The sequence below is a fragment of the Pteropus alecto genome, unplaced genomic scaffold (genome assembly GCF_000325575.1).
Source record: "Pteropus alecto unplaced genomic scaffold, ASM32557v1 scaffold146, whole genome shotgun sequence".
Classification (NCBI taxonomy): Eukaryota; Metazoa; Chordata; class Mammalia; order Chiroptera; family Pteropodidae; genus Pteropus; species Pteropus alecto.
The window spans coordinates 30,360,860-30,372,467 of NW_006442107.1; the positions used below are offsets into that span (position 1 = coordinate 30,360,860).

General features: G+C 37.1%; 1 pseudogene; it reads left to right on the forward strand.

Moving 5' to 3' along the window:
* Nucleotides 1-461: 461 nt before the first annotated feature.
* On the forward strand, nt 462-580 carry LOC112469279 (annotated as a pseudogene).
* Nucleotides 581-11,608: the final 11,028 nt, after the last annotated feature.

The following is an 11,608-nucleotide window of genomic DNA, read 5'->3' on the forward strand; positions in this document are numbered from 1 at the left end:
AAGAGACTAGATACTCCTGTGCATATCAAGCCAAAACCCTGCCCCACTTAATCACCAGGTTACAGGCCTTCGCTCGGCCCTCAGACTGTGCTTTACAGAGCAGTTTCTCCTTCAAGGTCTGAAGCAGTCTTAACCAGACTCCATCTCGACAGGAATGGATAAGAGTCATGTGATTTTCCCAAGGCTTGCTCTCACTTAGGGATGTTCCCTCTGGCATCACTGCTCATTGTGAGAAAAATTTAAAAGAAATGGTAAAAAAGAGTCCCATTGGTGTTTTCAAATGGAGTTCGGCACCACTGTTACTGAACACATAATAATAATAATAATAATAACTCACACACTCATGACATGCTTACCACAGCCCTGGCACTGTGCTGAGTGCTAACATAGATCCCCTTGTGACTCCTCGGAACAATCCTACGTTAGCAAGCTGGATAATAGCCTCCCAAAGAGATCAGGTCCTCTATGGCCATGCCACTCTGAACAAGCCCAATCCCATCTGATCTCGGAATCTAAGCAGGGTCAGGCCTGGTTAGTACTTGGATGGGAGACCACCTAGGAAGACCAGGTGCTGTGGGCGTAAAAATAAAAAATAAAGGATTGTAAGCTGACAAAGTTCTTGGAATCTGTGAGGTCAACCAAGGGTTGCCTCACCTAAAAAAAATAAAAACTTAAAAAAAAAAAAAAGATCACATCCTGATGCCTGGAACCTATAAATGTTACTTTATTCGAAAAAGGAGTCTTTACAGGTTTGATTAAATTAAGGGTCTTGAGCTAGGGAGATTATCCTGGATTATCACCATGGGCCCTAAATGCCATCACAAGTGTCCTAATAAGGGAAAGACAGAGGGAAATCTGACACAGGCAGAAGAGGTGGAGGCAATGTGACCATGGAGGCAGAGATAGAAGTGCCAGCAGCCACCAAAACTGGAAGAGGCAAGGAATAGGTCTTTCCCTGAAGCCTCTGGAGGGAGTGTGGCTCTGCCAACACCCTAATTTTGAATAGTGATAATGATTTCAGATTTCTGGCATCCGGAACTATGGAAAAATTAATTTCTGTTATTTAAGACACCAAGTTTGTGTTAATTTGCTACAACAACCATGAGAACTAATACTAATTCTGTTAGTCCTATAAAGATTTACAGAATCTTCATTTTAATAGGATAACTGGCCCACAGAATGGGAGAAAATATTGGCAAATCATATATTTAGTAAGAGATTAATATCCACAATATAGAAACAATTCCTATAACTCAACAACAATAAAACAACCCAATTAACAAATGGGCAAAGAACTTGAATAGACGTTTTCCCAAGAAGATATATAAATGGCCAAAATGTACGTGAAAAGATATTTAACATCATTCATCGCTAGGGGAATACAAATTAACATCACAACGAGATACCCCTTCACACCTATTAGGATGACTATCATTTTAAAAAAAATACTAAATGTGGGCAAGGATGTGGAAAAATTGGAACCCTGTGCATTGCTGGTGGGAATGTAAAATAGTGCAGCAATTGTGGAAAACAGTATGATAGTTCCTCGAAAAATTAAAAATAGAATTACTATCTGATCCAGCAATTTCATTTCTTAGTATATACACAAAAGAAGTGAAAGCAGTATCTTGAACAGATATATATGCACTTGTGTTCATGGCAGCATTATTCATGAAAGCCAAAATATAGAAGCGACCCAAGTGTCCATCAACAGATCAATGGATAAGCAAAATGTGGTATATGCAATGGAATAGAATTCAGCCTTCAGAAGAAAACTTCTGACACATGCTGCAACATGGATGAACCTTGGAGACATTATGCCAAGTGAGATAAGCCAGTCAGTCACAAAAAAACAAATGCAGTAAGTCCTCGCTTAACGTCATCAATAGGTCCTTGGAACTGCTACAAAAAGACATATAATGACATATTACCACAGGCTAATTGATATAAACAAGAGTTAAGTTCCTATAACATCTCATCAATGTTAAAATGAAACAACATTGAACAAAACGACATTATTTGAAGACCTGCTATACTATACAATTCCACTTTAGTAAGGTATCTAGATTGATCACATTCACAGAGACATAAACTAAAATGACAGTTACTACGGGCTGGAGGAAGTGAGTGGGGAGTGGGGCGTTGTTAATGGGTGCCAAGTTTCAGTTTGAGAAGATGAAAAACATTCTGGAGATGGCTGGTGGCGATGGTTGCACAACAATACGAATGTAATTAATGCTATTGAACTGTATACTTAAAAATGATCAGTTTTATGTGCATTTGCTATAATTAAAAAAAAAAAAGGATATCTTGGCATAGAAAGCTTCAGGGAATCTTTACACAGTAAATTCTAGAGACAAAATTTAAAACCAAGTTTTCTGGTTTTAGGATCTGTGCCCTCAATTTCTAGGATGTGCTTTTGAGCCAGATCATGAGGAAAACTTCTTTTAAATTCCACTTCTGAACAATATTAAATAGTGGAATTTCAGAAATGATGATGAGATTCTCCTACTCCAAATATTGGTAAGAACCAAAATTCAATCTCCCAGCCACCCAACAATTCAGGAAACAAAAAAGTGAGATTTAGGCCACATAGTTTCGCAAATTCATTCAGAATCTATGATTTTTATGACATGACCATGTCACACTTAATCCTTATTTTAAAAAATACATTATTAAATTAGAAACGTAAACACTGAATTGGGACTATCTAAGTCAGTGGTCTTATCCTTTTAGAAGCAGGAAGTACATAGATTTAAGAATGTTTTGCAAACCACTAGCTACTTATTCAAATAAAGGCTTGCCTGCATATGCGCAACTCAATTTGCATTTCATGTTAAGAAGGCCACAGAGCCGCAATCCCTTCTTCCATGGATCTTCTTAGTCCTATGAACCCCATGGTGAGAATCTTTGGTCTCCCAGTTCTGCTGATAAGAGATATTTTCAACAAAATATTAATCTACAAATTAAAATATTATTTGAAAGCTGTGGCTCAACTCGCTGAAGGACTGCAATACATTAGAAAGAGCACTGGGTTTAGAGGAACAAAGGTTTAAAATGAGGCTCCTTATGTTGACCAGTTAGACCCGGTTTTATTCCTAAACAAAGTCATATATGTGAATGGTTTTGTGAATTATAAAGTGTAATACAATCTTGGCGCCATATTTAACTGCTTTCTAGCTTCATTACCAAGAAGGGGTGTTCTGCTTCTGAGAAACAATGAAACAAACTAGCTGTCTTTTCAAAGTAATGTAAAAACTTCAGTCCATGTATTATGTATATTTTTAAAATTTTTTTTTATGAATTAGTATATATTTGAGATGAAATAAATGTTTCAGGTTCTAACTAAACAGGCAATTGAACCAGTTTTCCACTTTCCTTTTTATCTGGTTTTTCAGTGGCGATTCCAAATATTAGAAATGCATTAAAATTTATGAGTGACTGTGACATACCCTAATTCATCCTCTGATATACACAGAGTTTTGTTTTCCTGTGTAAATACTCATACACAAATACATCAACTCACAAATATTTACCAGCTTATAAAATATTACTAAGGTTAGGATTCACCAAATGTCACAAGTAGGCCCCAGTTTCAAAGATTCTCAAAAGAAAGCAAAAAGGAAGAATTCACAGATAAAAATAATAGCTTGATAAAGATAATGAGATTTACTTTTTGTTTACTAATGGTTAAAAATTATTATACTAAATAATAAGCATATAGAATCTGGGGCTAAAAAAAGTTGTAAAGTAAATATTTTACATACTTTTACCCTACCGTGTATAGATTATTGTATTATATATAATATAAACTTATACGTCAGGACAATTAAAATTTGCCAAGGTCACTTTCATTCTTAGCAAAGATGTATAACAAACAGTTATCACCTTATTTGTATATTTGTTAGAAATTGCATATACTTACTAGAGAATCCAATTTATAGAAAGGTAATAATGACTATACCATGTTGATATGATTGTGTCCGAAAAAGTGCTATACTCACGTAAGAAGTCAAGAAATATGGTTGAATAAGTGAATAAGCTCTATTTACTTAGAGGCACAATAGAAAAATGGTTGAGAATTTGAACTCTGGAGTCAAATTGCTTGGGTTAAAATTCCGTCTCCGCCTCTATCAGTTGTGTGAACTTGAGCAAATTACCTAACCTCTCTGTGTCTTAATTTTCCTCTCTGTAGAGTGGGGCTAATAAGAATACCTGTTCCTATAAAAAGTGGAGCTATTCTGCCTGAAGATATTTCTCTCCTTATGGTCTCACCACTCTCCAGTGGGGTAAGGATCATAGAACTTCTCTGCTTCTGGGATCCCACACATTTCTAGGGGTCTTGCTGCCTTTATCAGGATTCTTTTGCTCTCCTTCTCTTTCTTTTCCTGAAACCTGAGAAAATCACTTTCTAGTTTGGGGAGTATCTACTCTAACTAATTACAGTTGCCCCTCAAACAGCATGATGGTTAGGGGCGCCAACCCTCCAACGCAGTAAAAAAAATCCATGTATAACTTTTGATGCCCTAAAATTTAACTTCTAACAGCCTACCATTGATCAGAAGCCTTGCTGATAATATAAGCAGTTGATTATCATATATTTTGTATATCATATGTGTTATGTACTATATTCTTGCAATAAAGTAAGCAAGAGAAAAGAAAATGTTATTAAGAAAATTATAAAGAAGAGTAAATATATTTTCACATTTATTGAAAAAAATCCATGTAGTTCAAACTGTTCAAAGGTCCACTGTACTTCCTCCAACCTGGGGAATCTTCTCCCTGTTCAAAGGTCCACTGTACTTCTTCCACCCTGGGGAATCTTCAGCCTTCGAGGGTCTGCATTTTTGTTTTACAAAAGCAGCCAGCCTTGGAACTTTCTGGATTTTCTTCCCTCCCTGCTTACTTGAGGACCTGAGCATAACTGGGCTTCCAGCTTGGCTGTGGGAGACATGGGGGTCAAGGAGAGAGCAGGATGCCATCAAAATATCTAGTTAAGCAGTTGTCTATTTATTATGAGGAGATGATTTGATTTTTTATCTGTCTGCCCCATTAGACTGTAAATTCTACGAAGGCGGAACCCACATCCATTTCCCCTTGCTACTGTAACCAGGCAGCTCACCCAGTAACTGGCACATGGTGGATACTCAATAAAGATTGAAAGAGTAAATTAACTGCTGGAGCTGCAGAGAGAACACGTGAAAACCACTCATTTGTCCAAATCTTTGACAAAATGACACTTTAACCATCTGGAATTCTCATAAATTCTCCTATGTCCTTTTGCAGATTTTCCAGCGGTTCTCTCTTAACTGTCAGTAAGTATTACTTTAGATCTTATCTAACTCTTCTTTTAAGGATGTCTATTTCTTCTAATATGTTTTTTGCAGAAATGGCTTATCACTTAGTCAAAACTCTTTGCTGTATTGCTCTTAGTAATATTTTTCTTTCCTTATATACCCTATCAGGCAAGGGAAACAAAAGAAAAACTAAACAAATGGGACCACATCAAACTAAAAATTTTGCACAGCAAAAGAAATCATAAAAAGAAAAAGAAAACCTACTGGATGGAAGAAGATATTTATCAATGATACATCCAATAAGGGGTTAATATCCAAAATTTATGAAGAGCTCAAACTACTCAACACCAAAAAAAAAAAAAAATAACAGTCCTGGGCAGAGGACCTGAATAGACATTTCTCAAAAGAGGACATATAGATGGCGAATAAACATATAAAAAAGATGCTCAATGTCACTAATCATCAGAGAAACACAGATTAAAACCACAATGAAATATCACTTCGCACCTGTCAGATTGGCCATCATCAATAAATCAACAAAAACAAGTGTTGTTGAGGGTATGGAGAAAAGTGAACCCTTGTGCATTGTTGGTGGGATTGCAAATTGGTGCAGCCACTATAGAAAACGGTATGGAGATTCCTCAAAAATTGAAAATAGAACTACCTTATGACCCAGCAATTCCACTTATGGGTATTTATCTGAAGAAGTACAAAACACTAATTCAAAAAGATATATGCACTCCTATGTTCATTGCAGCAGTATTTACAATAGCCAAGATACGGAAGCAATCTAAGAGCCCATCAATAGATAAATGGATAAAGAAGAAATAATATATATATATATAATGGAATATTAGCCATAAAAAAGAATGAAATCTTAACCATTTGTGACAAGATGATGGACCTAGAGGTTATTATGCAAAGTGAAATAAGTCAGACAGAGAAAGACAAATATTATATGATTCCACTTATACGTGGAATCAAAAAAAAAACCAAAATAAAATAGAAAGAGACTTAGACACAGAAAAAACTGGTAGTTGGCAGATTTTCTTGGGGGCGGGGCGTTGCGGGCTGGGTGGAAAATGTGAAGGGATTAACAAGTACAAATTGGTAGTTACATAACAGTCACGAGGATGTAAACTATAGCATAGAAAATGCCGTCAATAATATTGTAATAACTTTGTATGATGCCAGGTGGGCATTAGATTTATTGGGAGGATCGCTTTGTAAATTATATAAATGTCTAACCACTATGCTGTACACTTGAAACCAATATAAAATATTGACTGTCTACTGTAATTTAAAAAAACAAACCTTTTCCCATAGCTCTTCATGTACTTGAAAACATTCAGGTCATCCCTCTACAGGCTTTTCCATGCAACTAATAATTCAAACTTTATATAATGTTTTCTTCACAAACCTACTTTTTCATTACTTTAAGATTGGGGGTGGTATTTTTTTCTGGTTTCAGCCCAATTTCTTCATGTTACTTCCTAAATATAGAGTCCAGAAGTGAAAACAGCATCATTGTCATTGCTGGTTGCATAACCTGGTTGCTTTGCATTCATTCCTTCCTTAAAACATACTAGCAAGTGCTCACAGCACACTGATTGTGGGGAGCCTGGCTCACGAACTATTAGCTTGATAAAACGAGATCAGATCAAAGCCTAAGTCTGATATTTCCATTCCTATGAACTTGAGCAAGTGACAATGTTGTGCAGTAATCCCTGCGCTGATCTTAGTGGGTTGTTGGTAGAAAAATGAGTTGATGCAGTTAGAACAGTGGCTGGTCCAAAGCATGGGTTCAATAAATATTAGTGATGATTTCCGTTGTTATTGTTGTCATTATTTCTATATTGGATTAATCTAATTTACTCTCACCATTTATATAACCTCATTCTCAGCAAGCAACTTTTTTTAATACAAGTTTTCCCACCTACTCACCATGTAACTAAGGGAAATGTAATTGATGCATCTAAGTTTCTGAGTCATTTATCAACTGATTATAATTATAGAATCATGGGTCGAAATGAAAATTAAACAAGATAATGTTCTTCATTTTTATGTGTGTTCAATAACATTCTCTAATAATATTTTTGTTACACAAAATTTGGCAGAGACATAGTGATGTCTCCAAGAAATGAACTTATACAGGCCGAGAAGGTAGCTTTTTCACTAAGGAATATTTTATTCCTTAGCTGCCATTGTCCTTAGTATTTAATAGATAATTTCAAGAGCCACCGTGGAATTTCAATTTAAGGGAAATGGTTTCTCTCTCCTTTCCTACCTTTCTTTTAGCAAGCATTTTTTTTTTTAACCTATTAAATGACTACAGAACAAACTAAATGTCTCCCTGGAGGGACCTCCTGAGAGAAAGCTTCCCAACCCCTCTCTCCAGGGCAGCATTTTCTAAGTAAATTTGAGAAACTCTAGAACTGTTGCTAGAAGAATCATAATTCACAGCCCAGCTTCAGGCTGCCAGCCACAAGGCCCTGTATAGATGACATATGTCTCCACGTATGCCCAGAGTGCGCCCTCCAAAGCTAAATCTTCAGAAGCCGCATCCTGCCAGAGGACGACTGATTACCATGCAGAACGCCCAAGGCAGCACAGATCCCAAACTGATCATCAAGCAGTTCCACAAGCAGAACACCAAGGTTCTGTCGTTCTGCTTCATCGTCCTCTCATGCTCTGCTTCAGCAGAGTGTGGCAGGGCCAGATGCCTGAGATCTGACATCGAAGCGCCTGACCCAGGCTCCAGAAGAGCGCAGACAGCATCTTTTCTCACTCCGGTCTCCTGGGGCCGCTGAATCAGAGCACTGAATCAGATGGTGCTTGCTGCAACGCCATGAATATGTCCTTCATTTATGCTGTTTCCCATTTTATGTTGACCAGTTTGTGGTCTTATAAAAAGCTCACTTGTTTAATATGCTGTTCAAATTCCTATTTCCCAAAGAAAACTGGCATCGACATGAACGTCTTTCATGTAATACCAGTGACTAATGCAACACCATATCATAAGCTCTCTCGTGCCCAAAATCATCTCAAGTATGGAAGGAAAGTTTAGTTTTAGAAGATGCTTAAATATTGGTATATCACACCAATGGACTGAACTTTTAAATAATAATTGTGATAGATACTAAAAAGGAATTTGATCAACATCAGTACCTATTCCTAATAAAATCATGGATAGAAATGAGAATGAAAAGATACTTTCTCACAATGGTGAAGACTATGTAGTTTAAATCAGAATGGAACATCGTACTTAAGGTAAGAACTAGAAACAGTCTCATGAAAATCCAGAATAAAATAAAGGAGCCCAATATATGATTACTATTTAATATTTTAGGTAGCCTTTAACAATATAATGAGATCATGAAACAAAAATTAGATGCATAGGTATAGACAAGAAAAAGATAAAATTATTATACCTTGTAGTCAGGGGCCCCCAATCTCCCAGGCTGTGGATCTGTTCCAGTCTGTGGCCTTTTAGGTGTGGGGCCACACAGGAGGTGAGTGAAGCTTCATCTGTATTTGCAGCCACTCCCCAGTGCTAGCATCACCGCCTCAGCTCCACCTCAAATCATCAGGCATTAGATTCTCACAGGAGAACTGGTCCCTGGTGCCAAAAAGGTTGGGGTCCGCTGTATAGATGATGTAATTTTAAGCCTAGAAGTGGCAAAAGAATCAACTGAAAAATGAAAACTTAAAAAATTAAATGAAGTGATTACATACAAAGTAAGTATACTAAAATTAATAGTATCCATATATACAAGCAGTAATCAATTTTAAAAATTATACTTAAAAAAGTTTTTATATATAATTGAAACTAACTAAAGAGTATGCCTGGGTACACATACTTAAAATTGTTTTGGCCTAAATGAAAAAAAAGCAAAACAAACAAATAAAAAAATATAGAGTGTTAGATTAGAATAAATAAAGCAATATGAGTAAAGACAGAGCTCTGATGGTTACAAATAACCCTGTCTTTGTGCATATGAGGATCAATTTGGAACCTGTTCTCCTAGTTTATTTTAGGACTTCTTAGTGTGTGTGGCATATTCTGGAGTTCTTTTTAAATGAGGACACTTAGCCTTATCGATAGTCTCATGAACAGCACTTTGAGGCCTATTTCTAGCTACCCTCCTTTTTCAGTATACCTCAAGGCATTCCTAAGAAAGAAAATATTGGCCACAATGAGGTTCCCAAGAAAGAATCTGGAAAGTCTATTAAGTTTTGATTATAACCTGGTGATTATGGCCTGGGAATAAAAGTTTCTGTAATAGCTACATTTAATTTTATTGAAAGGTCCATGGATTCTCATTTCTAAATTTTACTACTAGGCAAAGCCCAAGCACTTTTGGAATTAGGTGATCTCATAGCCTTCATGAAAGGGCTTCTTAACCTTTTAGAAACATCAAACATTCCCACTCAAATGAGATTTAAATTGGCAGCTGTACTCTTGCTCTAAGCACAATTCAGGTGATAGGAAGCCCTTGAAGCAGTCAGTTCCTAGACAACTGTTCGTACATTTCCACTTGGTGGCCCAAACAAGGCCCATCAAGGCCACTTTGTGAGGTCTTGACCCCAAAGAGTTCATGATGTAATTATCCGGCAAAGCAAGTTTGCCAAAAGATGTTTGCTTGGCTGTATTCCCACCAGGGAAGCTATCACGCATTTGAATGTCCAAGACAGAAATGTCAGAGTGTATGTGAAGATATTCTTCATAATTAGATCATGCCCTCTTATCAGTGATCCACCTATTCTGTGTTGAGACTATGCCTGTCAGATCTGGTTACACCTGTTATAGGATATAGGTGAGGGAAGTACAGGTGTAGGAATCCCAGAGCTGAGCCCAAAAATGAGCTTAAATTGGAAATACCCATCCATGGAGAAGCTGCTCCTAAAGGATAGTTTTCAATAAAACTAGGAAATGGAATCTGTGGTTGAGACTACCAGTGTCTCCAGTTGTCCATTCTTTCTTCCTTTAGCCCAAATTTAAGCTGGGCCCGCAGCTGTCCAGATAAAGACTACATCTCCTAGTTCCCTTGCAACCATAGGTGGCCGTGAAACAAAATTCTAGCCAATGAAACGTGATTTGAAGCAATGCATGCAACTTCAGAGTTGTGTGCCTAATGGGAAAGGGAGATGTTTTTCATTTTCTCTTTTCCTCTCCCCACTGGCTGGGCAGAAGTAGAAGCAAGGAGTGCCATTGTATACCATAAATTGGAAGCCATGTGTTGAGGAGAACAGAACAACAAGCAAGAAATCTAGCTCCTCAGCACCATGGAGGCACCTTATCAGTTCCAAGCTATTTGCAGTCACAATTATATGAGCTAGACATACAGTCCTATCCTGTTGAAGCACTGTTGTTTTAACCTTTGTTTTAGTAGTCATACTTGTATTCCAAATAAAACAAACCAAAGAGCAAGACCTGGAAAGGTAGAAAATTAGTCTATCATGCTGTTTTAGTTATGTAGACATGAGAATATAAAATCAGCTAAGGTCAAAAGTGAGAATTTTAAAAAAGTGAAGGAGGGAAGATCATTTAGCTCAGGCTGCTATAACAAAATGCCACACATGGAGTGGCTTGTCAGCAACAGAAATTTATTCCTCACAGTTCTGGAGGCTGGGAAGTCCAAGATCAAGGTACTGACCGATTCAGTGTCAGGTAAGGGTCCTCTTTATGGTTTACAGAGTGCTGCCTTCTTGCTGTGTTCCCACATGACAGAGAGAGAGAGTCAGCTTTCTGGTCTCTTCTTATAAAAGGCATTAATCCCAATCATGAGGGCTCCATCTCCATGACCTATTTACCTCTCAAAGGCCTATCCCTAAATACCATCACATTTGGAGTTAGATTTAACGTATAAATTGGCAGGGGCATGGGCACACAAACATTCAGCCCATATTAGATGATCGAGTTAAAAGGAAATGTTTCAGAGCCAATTTTGTGAACACTGAAGATCTATCAGGGCGCCATTTTTATATCCATCCAGGGACAACCACTTAATGGGATTGAGGTAAGATCAATGTCATAGCTGGTCTACCGTAGCTCTTGTCTCATGCAGTAAGACTTTGGGTTTGTACCTTAGAATGATCTTAGATTCTTTTTTTGTGTCATATGAGAACAGAGGAGAATGAAACAGAGTTATTCAGCTTATGGCTAAATAAAACATACAATCCTATAATCTTAATATTTAATATTAAATGTGGATGATCCTAGATCACCAGACTGTTGACTCACAGTTCTACATGTCCTATAAACAATACTCTCTTAGAATACTGTGCTTACACTCAATTTTTGCATTTAG